Raw genomic sequence first — 13,900 nt, forward strand, 5'->3', positions numbered from 1 at the left:
GGCAAGCCATGTAATGTTTACAATGTTCTCTCCTTCCACCATCAACACAAAAGTGGCAGTAGTGGTTAACATCCATAGGATGCAACAACTCAGCATGGCTTCTTCTGCAGCAGTTTCCAAATCTGCAATGTCAATCATCTAGAAGAATAAGAACAGCAGAAACATGGGAACCCCCACCAACCTGCAAGTTCCCCTCCAAGCCACACACCATCTTGATTTGAGACTATATTGACATTCCTTCACTGTCATATGGTCAAAATCTGGAACTCCCGAACCTACTCCTGCCCTCCTGTCTCCCTTCAGTTTTCCATTCAGCCCTGTGGCCCCCTCATAATTTTGCCAGTAAGAGGGAAGAAGTTTCAATTCTGTCTCACATTACTTTTCACCTCCATAGCAGCAGAGACTGGAACATTCAGAGCCATTCTGAATCATCCAGTAGTTCAAAGTTGTGGTCTGCAATTCTGATTATTCCTTCCTGTTGCTTACAGTACCTGGCTTTCTTAAAGCTCTCTAATCATAAAAATGTCAGTTGCTCACTTCAACACTGTGTTGGCTTTAAATGTCTTCTCTCTCCAAATCTTACAGTGGTCATATATATGTTGAAAATTATAGCGTACAGTCTACTTACACAGCCTTTTTCCGAACAGATTCCATGGCAAAATGTTGCTTCTGTTGTGTGGATTTCTCATGTTTTAAGGTCATTTTAGAGATTATACATGAGCAGATTAGTATTTACATGGACATATGGATCACAAGATAAAGCATGTACAGGAAATAATGAGAAAGACAAACTGAATACTGCTCTTTAATGTAAGATAATGTACTATTCTGTTGCCCTGCTATAGGAAGGACATTATTAAATTGGAAAGGATGCAGAAAATATTTACAAGGATGTTACCAGGACTGTCGAGTTCAAGTGAGAAGGAGAGGCTGAATAAGCTGAGACTTTTTTTCACTGGAGGGTAAGAGGTTGAAGGGTAACCTTACACAGATTATAAAACCATGAGGGGCACAGATAAGAAATAGCAAAGGGTTGAGGAGTTCAAAACTAGAGGTCACAATTTTAAGGTGAGAGGAGAAAGATATAAAAGGAACCTGAGTGGGACCATTTCACACAGAGTATGATTCGCATGTGGAATGAGCTGCCAGTAGAAGTTACAACATTTAAAAGAAATTTGGACAGGTACCTGAATAGGAAAAGTTTAAAAGAATATGGTGAAAGTGAGAACTGCAGTTGCTGGAGATCAGAGTCAAGATTAAAGTGGTGCTGGAAAAGCACAGCAGGTCAGGCAGCATCCAAGGAGCAGGGAAATCAACGTTTTGGGTAAAAGCCCTTCATCAGGAATGAGTTGCATTCCTGATGAAGGGCTCCTGCCCGCAATGTTGATTTTCCTGCTGTTTAGAGGAATATGGGTTGAACACCGGCAAGTAGGACTACTTTAGTTTGGGAATCTTGGTCGGCGTGGATGAATTGGACTGAAGGGTTTGTTTCCGTGCTGCATAACTCTGTGACTCTATAGAAGGAGTATAAAAAGTGGGAACTCTTCCTCCTAATGCATGGTATTGGTGAGATAACACCTAGAGTACTATTTGTAGCTTTTGGTCTCTTTATTTAAGGAAGAGCTTACTTGCATTGGCAGCAGTTTAGAGAAGATTATTAGGCTGATTCCTGAAATTGAGAGGTTGTCTCCTGAGGAGATTAGGCTTGTACTACTGTTTAGAAGATTAGGTGAGCTTATTAAAACATATGATGGAGTTTGACCAGGAGGAGGACTGCAGAGCTTAAATCTGATCCACTGATGTGGAATTGTTCAGCCTGTCTATCACTTACTGCTCATGCAGTTTGTCTCAGTGGTAGTCCTGTTCTGTAGATACACCAAGTTGACACCTCATTGTTAAGTATGCCTGGTGCTGCTCCGAGCATCTCCTGTACTGTTCATTGAGCCAGGGTTGATTGTTTGGCTTGATGGTAAAGGTAGAGTTGAGGATATGCTGGGCCATAGGGTTGCAGATTGTGTTTCTGAGTACCATCCCTCTGCTGCAGCAGACGTAGCAAAGTGCTATATGGTTTTTCGACAGGTTTCCTTGTCCGTGTTTGGCCTGATGCCATGAGATTTCATAACATCTAATATCAATGTTGAGGGACTCCCATGGCAAATCTCTCCTTTTGAAAACCACCTCTACTGAGTCTGCCCTGTCAGTGACATCATTAAGAATTCTAATTCCGGATTTTCTGAATTCAAATTCCAACAATCTGCCACAACAGGATTCATTTTGGATAAAAAAGCATTCTCCAGGTCTCTGGATTTCAATCCTGCAACAATACTACTTCACAATTGCCTTCACTTCCCATTGAAATTTTGCAATTAATTTGCCTGAGACAAAGGTCCCCCTGACTTTTCATCCTTGGCTTCATTGATATATACCGACCTGTCTTGTATACGATATTGAATTTAAAATCTTTATCCTCATCTCCTGATTACTTGGACTATTCATCCTGGAAACTTTGATAATATTATGCTCCCTACCTTGCACTCCTTGTGACTCTGTGCCCCCTCCCACCTGACAGACAATTATTAGTAGATCTTCCATCCATCTATTTGGATCTCACTCCCTAAAATCTTTTGCCATCTTTAAAAACCTTCTCAAAATAGAGTTACTACAGCACAGAAGGAGGCTGCACGGCCCATCAAGTTGATGCTGGCTCTATGGAGAGCAGTCCAGACAGTGCCATACCCCTTCCCTATCCACGTTTATTTCTCTCACGTGCCCTTCTGATTCGCTTTTAAAATGATTGATTGACTCCACCTTTTTGCTCCCCTCTTCATTCTCCTGCAGAGGTTGATTGTTCACTTTGTCACTGTGTTTAAATACTTCAGCAGGTTTTCTGGCATTCGAAGGAAAGCTTGCATTTATATAGGGCTTTTCACAAATTCCAAACACCTCAAAACACTACACAACCAGTGAAGTACTTTTAAAGTGTAGCCACTGTTGTAAGAAAAATGTAGAAAATGCAGCAGCTAATTTGTCCACAGGTATATCCCACAAGATGGTGGTGGTGAAGGACTGCTAAGCCAGAGCTCTTCCATTCTGTTTCATTTTTCTCTCTTCACGTTTTTTTCATTTTTCTTTTTACCTTCTGTCCTTGGGCGGCATCAGCAATGTCTGGGGTGAAAGGAGGTATGGACTCCAGACCTCAGCATGGACCCGAACCCCATGGCCTCAGCATGTTCTCGGACTCCCAGCCTCGGCACGGACTTGATCTGCCGGCCTCAGCGTGGACAAGAACTCCCGGCCTCAGCGTGGACATGGACACCCAGCCTCAGCGTGGACGCGGACTCTCAGCCTAAGAGTGGACTCAATCTCCTGGCCTCAGGGTGGATACGGACTCCCGTCCTCAGAGTGGGCTCGATCTTCCAGCCTCAGAATGGATTAGACTCCTGACCTCAGCTTTGGCTCAAACCCCCGGCCTCAGCATGGCTTTGAGCTCCCGACCTCTGTGTGGATTAGACTCCTGGCCTCAGCATAGACCCAACATAAAACCCAGAGAGGTCTGGTTTGAAGCACTGTTATTCTGAAATCTTATTTCTCCATTTTTCTAATTTTTGCTGGACTTCTTATCTCTTATTTTTCTATATAGTTTCTCATTAACAATTTGTACTTAAGAATTTGTACCTAGGTACCTGTGTACCTAAGATGACGCTGTAAATAGCAACTTGTAAACTTTTCACTGTACTTCTGGTGAGTACATGTAACAATAAAGCTAATTCAAATGGCAATACACTAAGGACCAGTGAATATATTGTGATGATGCTAATTGATGGATCCATATTGGCCAGAATAAGTGCTCTGCTCTTCTTAAAAATAATGTCATGGGATCGGTTACATACATCCGCCCACACAACTTAGGCCTCAAGTTAGCATCTTATCTGAAGGGTGGCACCTCTGACAATGCAGCTGACTCTCATTACTGCACTGGAGTGTCAGCACTGGCTCTTGTTAAAAGTTGAATATAAATGCAGCTTCGATTTTGTTAACTGCAATGCAATAGACTCTGGCTTAATTCTCCATTTACTCCCATCTTCATTGTACTGGCATCACCCTTTAACAGCTATTCTCCACCATATGTCATCTTCCTTCAGCTGATAGTGGATGATCACATGGGAATAAGATCCTGGTTCCTACCCTTTTTTCATAGAATCCCCACAGTGTGGAAGCAGGCCTTTGGCCCATCAAGTCCACATGACCCACTGAAGAGCCTCTCACCCAAACCCACCTTTTCCCTGTAACCCTCCATTTCCCATGGCTAATCTAAGTAGACACCACGGGGTAAATTAGCACGGCCAATCCACCTCACCTGCACATTTTTGGACTCCGGGAGTAAACCAGAGCACCCAAAGGAAACCCACGCAGAGACACAGAGAAGGTGCAAACTCCACACAGTCGCGCAAGGGTAGAATCGAACCCGGCTCTCTGGCGCTCTGAGGCGGCAGAGTTACCGCTGAGCTGCCCAAAGACTAAGTTGCCCAGCCCTCTGTGATTGCCTGGGGTACATCCCTAATGACTGGGGCAGCAGTGGGATCCAAACACGACTCGATTGAGTTTGGAACTTAAATCTAGTGCCTTAGACCAGTTGTCCAGAGTATCAGGTTTAATAGCTTACAATTGGTTTCCAGCTATCAGGCAATTCAATGCACGGTCACCGATGCCCATGTTCCTACGTTTACAAAATCAAAAGATTTGCTTTTACACAATGTCTTTAGTGGCCCCGAGGACACCTAACAGCAGTTTGAAGTCAGTGTTGCAGTGGAGAAAATGCAGGGGCTAATTTGCACACAACAAGCTCTCAGCAGCAGATATCCTACAGTGATCAGAAAAAACTTTTTTTTAAAAATGATGTTGATTGAGGAATGAATATTGTTGAGGACATGGGGGAACATTACCCCTGCAATGATCCCGCTGACCTTAGTGATTTCAGGGCAGGGTAAGGAACACTGAAATTTAGTATGCTATGGAAAACAAACTGACCGCTTATGTTTTACAGGGAGCATTGTAATTGTACCTCCTTCCAAGTTTTTAAAAGAACTTTTCCTTATGTCTAAGAGGGCTTCAGTTAATTCCTTGTCTGGAAGGTTAGCACCTCAATTATGCAGCACTCGCTCAGTAGTGCATTGAGGGTCAGCTTAGGTTCTGCACTGAAGTCTCTAGAGTGAGATTTGAACCTGTGATCTTCAGACCTCTGGTTGCTACCTCTGAGCTATGACTGTAAACCTTCAAAATTGTACACTCTTCTTAAATATAGAGCGCACTGAAAGAAATGCAAATCAACAGCAGGGTATTTTTGAAATTGCATAGATATACCCTCACTCTACCTTCCTCCTGTTCATACTTCTTGCCTACATTATCTATTATTAATTCCAATACTCTCATTTGCATTGGAAACTGCCTATGTAAATATCACATAGTGGAAAATCACACAACACCAGGTTATAGTCCAACAGGTTTATTTGGAAACACTAGCTTTCAGAGCACTGCTCCTTCTACAGATGGTTGTGGAGCACAGCTGCACAGTTATCTGATGAACGAACAGTGCTATGAGAGGTAGTGTTTCCAAATAAACCTATTGCATTATGTGTGATTTTTAACTTTGTACCAACACCAGCTCAGAGAAAATGAGGACTGCAGATGCTGGAGATCAGAGCTTAAAAATGTATTGCTGGAAAAGCACAGCAGGTCAGGCAGCATCAAAGGAGCAGGAGAATCGACGTTTCGGGCATAAGCCCTTCTTCAGGAATGAGGAGGGTGTGCTAAGCAGACTAAGATAAAAGGTAGGGAGGAGGGACTTGGGGGAGGGGCATTGGGAATACGATAGGTGGAAGGAGGTTAAGGTGAGGGTGATAGGCTGGAGTGGGGTAGGGGCGGAGATGTCGGGAAGAAGATTGCAGGTCACGAGGGCGGTGCTAAGTCTGAGGGTTGGGACTGAGAAAAGGTGGGGGGAGGGGAAATGAGAAAGCTGGAGAAATCTGAGTTCATCCCTTGTGGTTGGAGGGTTCCTAGGCGGAAGATGAGGCGCTCTTCCTCCAGGCGTCGTGTTGCTATGGTCTGGCAATGGAGGAGGCCAAGGACCTGCATGTCCTTGGTGGAGTGGGAGGGGGAGTTGAAGTGTTGAGCCACGGGGCGGTTGTGTTGGTTGGTCCGGGTGTCCCAGAGGTGTTCTCTGAAACGTTCCACAAGTAGGTGGCCTGTCTCCCCAATATATAGGAGGCCACATCGGGTGCAGCGGATGCAGTAAATGATCTGTGTGGAGGTGCAGGTGAATTTCTGACGGATATGGAAGGATCCCTTGGGGCCTTGGAGGGAAGTGAGGGGGGAGGTGTGGGCGCAAGTTTTGCATTTCTTGCGGTTGCAGGGGAAAGTGCTGGGAGTGGAGGTTGGGTTAGTGGGGGGGGTGTGGATCTGACGAGGGAATCGCGAAGGGAGTGGTCTTTCCAGAATGCTGATAGGGGTTGGGAGGGAAATATGTCTTTGGTGGTGGGGTCTGTTTGGAGGTGGCGGAAATGATGAAGGATGATACGATGTATCTGGAGGTTGGTGGGGTGGTAGGTGAGGACCAGTGGGGTTCTGTCCTGGTGGCGGTTGGAGGGACGGGGCTCAAGGGCAGAGGAGCAGGAAGTGGAGGATATGCGGTGGAGAGCATCGTCGATCACGTCTGGGGGGAAATTGCGCTCCTTGAAGAAGGAGGCCATCTGGGTTGTTTGGTATTGGAATTGGTCCTCTTGGGAGCAGATGCGGCGAAGGTGAAGGAATTGGGAATATGGGTTGGCATTTTTACAGGGGGCAGGGTGGGAGGAGGTGTAATCTAGGTAGCTGTGGGATCAGTTGGTTTATAGTAAACGTCCGTGTTGAGTTGGTCGTCCAAGATAGAAATGGAGAGGTCTAGGAAGGGGGGGAGGAGTCTGAGACAGTCCAAGTAAATTTGAGGTCAGGGTGGAAGGTGTTAGTAAAGTGGATGAACACTCAACCTCCTCGTGGGAGCACGAGGTAGCGCCGATACAATCATCAATGTAGCGGAGGAAAAGGTGGGGGGGTGGTGCCAGTGTAGCTGCGGAAGATGGATTGTTCCATACATCCAACGAAGAGGCAGGCATAGCTGGGGCCCATGCGGGTGCCCATGGCTACTCCTTTGGTTTGGAGGAAGTGGGAGGATTGGAAAGAGAAGTTGTTCAGAGTGAGGACCAGTTCAGTCAGTCGAAGGAGGGTGTCAGTGGAAGGGTACTGGTTGGTCCGGCAGGAAAGGAAGAAGCGGAGGGCTTTGAGTCCTTCGTGATGGGGGATGGAGGTGTACAGGGACTGGATGTCCATGGTGAAGATAAGGCATTGGGGGCCGGGGAAGCGAAAATCAAGGAGGAGGTGGAGGGCATGGGTGGTGTGCCGAACGTAGGTGGGGAGTTCTTGGACTAAGGGGGACAGGACCATGTCGAGATATGCAGAGATGAGTTCGGTGGGGCAGGAGCAGGCTGAGACAATGGGTCGGCCGGGGCAGTCAGGTTTGTGGATTTTGGGTAGGAGGTAGAAACGGGCGGTGCGGGGTTGTGGGACTATGAGGTTGGAGGCGGTGGACGGGAGATCCCCTGAGGTCTGGGAGATGATGGTTTGGTGGTGGGAGATGGGGTCATGGTCAAGGGGGCAGTAGGAGGAGGTGTCCGCGAGCTGGCATTTAGCCTCAGCAATATAAAGATCGGTGCGCCAAACTACCACTGCGCCTCCCTTGTCTGTCGGTTTGATGGTGAGGTTGGGGTTGGAGCGGAGGGCTGCACGTTGCGAGGGTGAGAGGTTTAGATTACTTACAGTGTGGAAACAGGCCCTTCGGCCCAACAAGTCCACACCGCCCCGCCGAAGCGCAACCCACCCATACCCCGACATTTACCCCTTACCTAACACTACGGGCAATTTAGCATGGCCAATTCACCTGACCCGCACATCTTTGGACTGTGGGAGGAAACCGGAGCACCAGGAGGAAACCCACGCAGACACGGGGAGAACGTGCAAACTCCACACAGTCAGTCGCCTGAGGCAGGAATTGAACCCGGGTCTCTGGCACTGTAAGGCAGCAGTGCTAACCACTGTGCCACCGTGCCGCCCACCTAGGTTGGAGTGGGTGAGAGGGGTGGACAGGTTGAGACAGTCAATGTCACGGCAGCAGTTGGCTATGAAGAGATTGAGGGTGGGTAAGAGGCCAGCATGGGGTGTCCAGGTGGATGGGGTGTGTTGGAGCCAGGAGGAGGGGTCGTCAGAGGGTGGGCAGGAGTCCTGGTTGAAGAAGTAGGCGCGGAGGCGAAGGCGGCGGAAGAAATGCTCGATGTCTCACTGCGTGTTGAATTCGTTAATCTGGGAGTGTAGGGGGATGAAGGTGAGGCCTCTGCTGAGGACTGATCTTTCATCCTCAGAGAGGGGGAGGTCTGGAGGGATGATGAAAATACGGCAGGGCTGGGAGCTAGGAGCTAGGACCTGGTGTGGGACTGGAGCTGGGAGTGGGGGCGGGGTTAGGCGTGGCTAGGTGTGGGAGCGGTGTTAGGTGTGGGGACGGAGATTAGTGCAGGGGCGGAAACGGCATGGGGCGGGGTTAGGCGTGGGGGCGGAGATTGGCATGGGGGCGGAGATCGGCGTGGGGGCGGGGATGCATGCGGCGTGGTCATTGTGCAGGCGAGTGATGTCACTGGGGGGGGGGACGTAGATGCAGCGACGGCAACTCCGGGGGCGGAAGTGGCTGCGGCGAGTGTTGTTCCCTGTGGTTGTGGACCCCGCGGAGGCCGCGAATCTGTCAGCGATGGTCTTCCTGGCGATCGTGGAGGCGGTTGTCTGGGCGGTAATCGCGGAGGCTGCATGGCTGGTGATGTAATGGTTTGCGGCAGCGGTTGCTGCAGCAGCCGCGTGGGTAATGGCGCCCGAGCGCTTCCAGAGGCCGATGGAACATTCTGGAATGGTTGAGGAATCCGGAGTGTGTGGGTAAGTACATGAAAGTTTTTGGTACTTACTATCTTTAATTTCCAATATGGCTAGGAAGAACTGTTTGTTTAGTGTATGAATTCTTCTGTGGATGAAGAGTAGAGGTCCTTTACAGGTCTGTGAGAGTGTTGTCCTGCGCTGGGATGGGTTGACTGCAGGGAATATAGGTAGCGGCGCATGGCTGCAAGCGTGGATCGGAGGATCCGGAGGGAGGTCTGTTGTTGGAGGCTTCGGATTTGTTGTAGGTACTGGTTGTCCTGGTTGGGTCCAAATTTTGTTGGTCTGAACGTAGTCCGGAGTCCGTGTGGGATCAGTCGTTTCCATAGGCAGGTGCTGAGGAAGGAGATGTGGGTGTGGTAGCGAATCTGTTTGAGGACGTGGCTGAAGAGCTTCAGGGCAAGAGGAGATGACCTGGGGGGTGCAGTGAGAGAGGGACTCACTGAGATCCTTGTAGAGGGAGGAGGAGAGCTTCAAGGAAGGCATCCTAGCAAGAGGATTCGCAGTAGGTTAAAATCAACTAGCAGAAAGTGAGGACTGCAGATTCTGGAAATCAGAGCTTAAAAATGTGTGGCTGGAAAAGCGCAGCAGGTCAGGCAGCATCAAAGGAGCAGGAGAATCGACATTTTGGGCATAAGCCCTTCTTCAGGAATGAAGAGGGTGTGCCAAGCAGGCTAAGATAAAAAGAAGGGAGGAGGAACTTGGGGGAGGGGCATTGGGAATACGATAGGTGGAAGGAGGTTAAGGTGAGGGTGATAGGCCGGAGAGGGGGTGGGGACGGAGAGGTCGGGAAGAAGATTGCAGGTCAAGAAGGCGGTGCTAAGTCCGAGGGTTGGGACTGAGATAAGGTGGGGGGAAGGGAAATGAGGAAGCTGGAGAAATCTGCATTCATCCCTTGTGGTTGGAGGGTTTCTAGGCGGAAGATGAGGCGCTCTTCCACCAGGTGTCGTTTTGTTATGGTCTGGCGATGGAGGAGGCCAAGGACCTGCATGACGTTTACTATAAACCAACTGACTCCCACAGCTACCTAGATTACACCTCCTCCCACCCTGCCCCTGTAAAAATGCCATCCCATATTCCCAGTTCCTTTGCCTTCGCCGCATCTGCTCCCAGGAGGACAAATTCCAATACCGAACAACCCAGATAGCCTCCTTCTTCAAAGTCCGTAATTTCCCCTCAGACGTGGTTGACGATGCTTTCCACAGCATCTCGTCCACTTCCCGCTCCTCCGCCCTTGAAACCCGCCCCTCCAATCGCCACCAGGACAGAATCCCACTGGTCCTCACCTACCACCCCACCAACCTCCAGATACATCATATCATCCTTCATCTACCACTCCAAACAGACCCCACTACCAAGGATATATTTCCCTCCCCACCCCTATCAGCGTTCCGGAAAGACCACTCCCTCCACGACTCCCTCGTCAGATCCACACCCCCCACTAACCCAACCTCCACTCCCGGCACCTTCCCCTGCAACCGCAAGAAATGCAAAACTTGCGCCCAAACCTCCCCCCTCACTTCCCTCCACGGCCGCAAGGGATCCTTCCATATCCATCAGAAATTCACCTGCACCTCCACACACATCATTTACTGCATCCGCTGCACCCGATGTAGCCTCCTATACATTGGGGAGACAGGCCGCCTACTTGTGGAACGTTTCAGAGAACACCTCTGGGACACCTGCACCAATTAACCCAACCGCTGCGTGGCTGAACACTTTAACTCCCCCTCCCACTCCACCAAGGACCTGCATGTCCTTGGCATCCTCCATCGCCAGACCATTGCAACACGATGGCTGGGGGAAGAGCGCCTCATCTTCCGCCTAGGAACCCTCCATCCAGAAGGGACGAATGCAGATTTCTCCAGCTTCCTCATTTCCCCTCCCCCTACTTTTTCTCAGTCCCAACCCTCGGACTCAGCACCGCCTTCTTGACCTGCAATCTTCTTCCCGACCTCTCCGCCCCCACCCCCACTCCGGTCTATCACCCTCACCTTAACCTCTTTCCACCTATTGCATTTCCAACGCCCCTCCCCCCAGTCCCTCCTCCCTACCTTTTATCTTAGCCTGCTTGGCACACCCTCCTCATTCCTGAAGAAGGGCTTATGCCCGAAACGTCGATTCTCCTGCTCCTTTGATGCTGCCTGACCTGCTGCGCTTTTCCAGCAACACATTTTTAAGCTCTGATCTCCAGCTTCTCCATATCTTATATTGACCAGAGGGGGTTTGCAGCGCCACCACCTGGTGGGAGGATGTAGTTACCAAGGCCCAATGGAACTGGGGGAATGCAGCCTGAAAGTCAGTGAGCAAGTTATCACCATGTAAACACCACTTGTTAGAGCTGGTGATGAATCCTTTCTAGCACTTTGATACTGATAGGGGTTAGGCTAGGGAAATATTGAACTTTTCATATGTTTGTTGTGGAGGGTCATTGCTGAGCAATTCTTCACATTTCAGGCTAACCCTGTGTCCCATGTATCAACTGGGGTGAATGATAGAATTTCCACAATGTAGAAGCAGGCCAATCAGCCCATTGAGTCCGCACTGACCTTCTGGACATCACTGCCCAGAGGGCAGTGGAGGCCCAGTCTCTGGATTCATTTAAGAAAGAGTTGGATAGAGCTCTCAAAGATAGTGGAATCAAGGGTTATGGAGATAAGGCAGGAAGAGGATACTGATTAGGAATGATCAGCCATGATCATATTGAATGGCGGTACAGGATCGAAGGGCTGAATGGCCTACTCCTGCACCTATTGTCTATTGTCTATCTCACCCAACCCCACCCATCCCTGTAACTCAGCATGGCTAATCCACCTAACCTAAACATCCCTGGACCGTATGAAAACTTTAGTATGGCCAATCTACCTATCCTGCATATCTTTGGACTGTGGGACGAAATCGGAGCTCCCAGAGGAAACCTGCATAGACACGGGGAGAATGTGCAAACTCCACATAGTCAGTCATCTGAGCATGGAATCGAACCCGGGCCCATGGCGCTGTGAGGTAGCTTGCCGCCCTGTGGAATATGGATTATGAAGATAACAATACAAATTCAACCAAGTCCACTTTATTTTAATAATCTTTAACTAGAAGTTAATAAAAAGTTATTGGAGTCCGTCAATGCCAAATACAAATTCTCAACAACGAAAAAACACATGCTCCACTAAGAGGATAAGTCTCAGAGATTTTTAACCAAATGTCAAACATTTATCTAATGACGAAACATGGAATTTTTTTTTGAGTAAGAAACTGTGGTGGATTGGATGGTTCAAATGGCCTCCCTTCCTGTTGTAATAACTCTAATGGCTCACAGCACAGCACCCCTAGCAGGGTTTGAAACAACGAGGAGAGAAGATGGAAAAGCTCAATACGTTGGGAGATGTGAGGTTTGTTTTTAAAAGAAAAGCCTTCAGAAGCAAGGGATGTTTAAGGGTGCAAAGCATTCCTCAGGCTGGACATTTTGGGAAAGGACTGAATTGGAACAGCCAATGGTGCAGCGAGTGTTAAGATTTGTAGGAGTGGAAGAAGGAAGAACAAGTAGGATTTGGAGATAATTACAAAGATTAAGTGAGGAAAATTGAGAGCAGTACTAACTACAGTTTGTTGGTAGTGAATATGTCATTGATAATAAAGGACATTTTTCCTTACATTATCAGTGAAAGTGGAGAAAACATGAAAGAACAGGTTCAATAAACTAAAAGGAAGGAGTTTTACAGCCATCATTTTCATTCAAGCGTGTAAATTCCAAACACAAGAAAACACATTCGTATTAAACAAGAATATCTTTAATCAACATTGTGGTAAGAAACCTTGACAACAATTTTCATGCAAAAGAAAGCACACAGGCCTGCTAACATGCCGCTCCACAACATCATAGCATTGTTGAAAAAGCAGGAGAAAGCTCAATCTATACTGAATCAGGAAACATTCTCAGGCCACGCACTGTGTCAGTGGGATACAAAGTAAAGGTCCCTCTGCACTGCCGTGATCTTTTCAGCAAGGTGAGCAGTGTGACTTTTCCTTTTCCCTTCCCAGGCATCCTCTTAGCTCCTTGAGCAAAGCTGACTGTTCTTATGTGATACTGGATTAGTGGTGCTGGAAGAGCACAGCAGTTCAGGCAGCATCCAACGAGCAGCGATTTCGCTGCTCGTTGGATGCTGCCTGAACTGCTGTGCTCTTCCAGCACCACTAATCCAGTATTTGGTTTTCAGCATCTGCAGTCATTATTTTTACCTTGTTCTTATTTGATAGCATTTTTGTAGTGAGGGACGAACACCATTCATTTCACTCGTCACGACCCTGGTCTAATTTCGAATTGACTCCCCATTTGAGAAGTGACACAATTGTCTTCTAACCCAGTACATGTCTAATTACCATGGGCTTAATTTCAAGCAATGCAGACAGTTAAGTCTTTTTATGTATATGGTGTGGCCTGATTTTGCGGTACTCTGTGACATTACAGCTTAAAATTGTTCTTCGACACACTAATAGCTATAATTGTCAGCTGTCGCTCAGCTGATAATTTCAAACCACTGAGTCAGATGATTGTGAGTTCAAATCCCAGTCCTGAGACCCGAGCACAGCATCTAGATACTCGAGTGCAGTACTGCTGGGCTGCTGCACTGTTAGGGTGCCATCTCAGAGTTGAGCCATTAAGCTGAAGCCCAATGTGTCCCCTTGGGTCTCGGATTTAGATTGAAATATGGGTGGTCAACCACCACACAAGCCTGTGTTAAGAATGAAACAAATGTGTTTTTCTCTCCCCATTCCAGCCATTTAATCTAATCTGCTCAATGTCCCCTGATCTTTGGCACTTTAGCTTGAAGCTAGGTTGTGTTGACATGTCAGGTGAGGTTGGAACCTCTGAATGTGAGCTGAAAAATGTGTTGCTGGAAAA

The 13,900-nt window shown here is 48.0% G+C and overlaps 1 long non-coding RNA gene across 1 annotated transcript in view; it reads left to right on the plus strand.

Annotated features, from left to right (window-relative positions):
* LOC140489301 (uncharacterized) overlaps nucleotides 1-3,779 on the plus strand; it is a 5,427-nt gene extending 1,648 nt beyond the window's left edge. The window contains exon 2 of the long non-coding RNA XR_011963119.1: nucleotides 3,160-3,779. This is a non-coding gene — a long non-coding RNA (uncharacterized lncRNA). The remainder of the gene's footprint in view (nucleotides 1-3,159) is intronic.
* Nucleotides 3,780-13,900: the final 10,121 nt, after the last annotated feature.

This window comes from Chiloscyllium punctatum, chromosome 18 (genome assembly GCF_047496795.1).
Source record: "Chiloscyllium punctatum isolate Juve2018m chromosome 18, sChiPun1.3, whole genome shotgun sequence".
Classification (NCBI taxonomy): domain Eukaryota; kingdom Metazoa; phylum Chordata; class Chondrichthyes; order Orectolobiformes; family Hemiscylliidae; genus Chiloscyllium; species Chiloscyllium punctatum.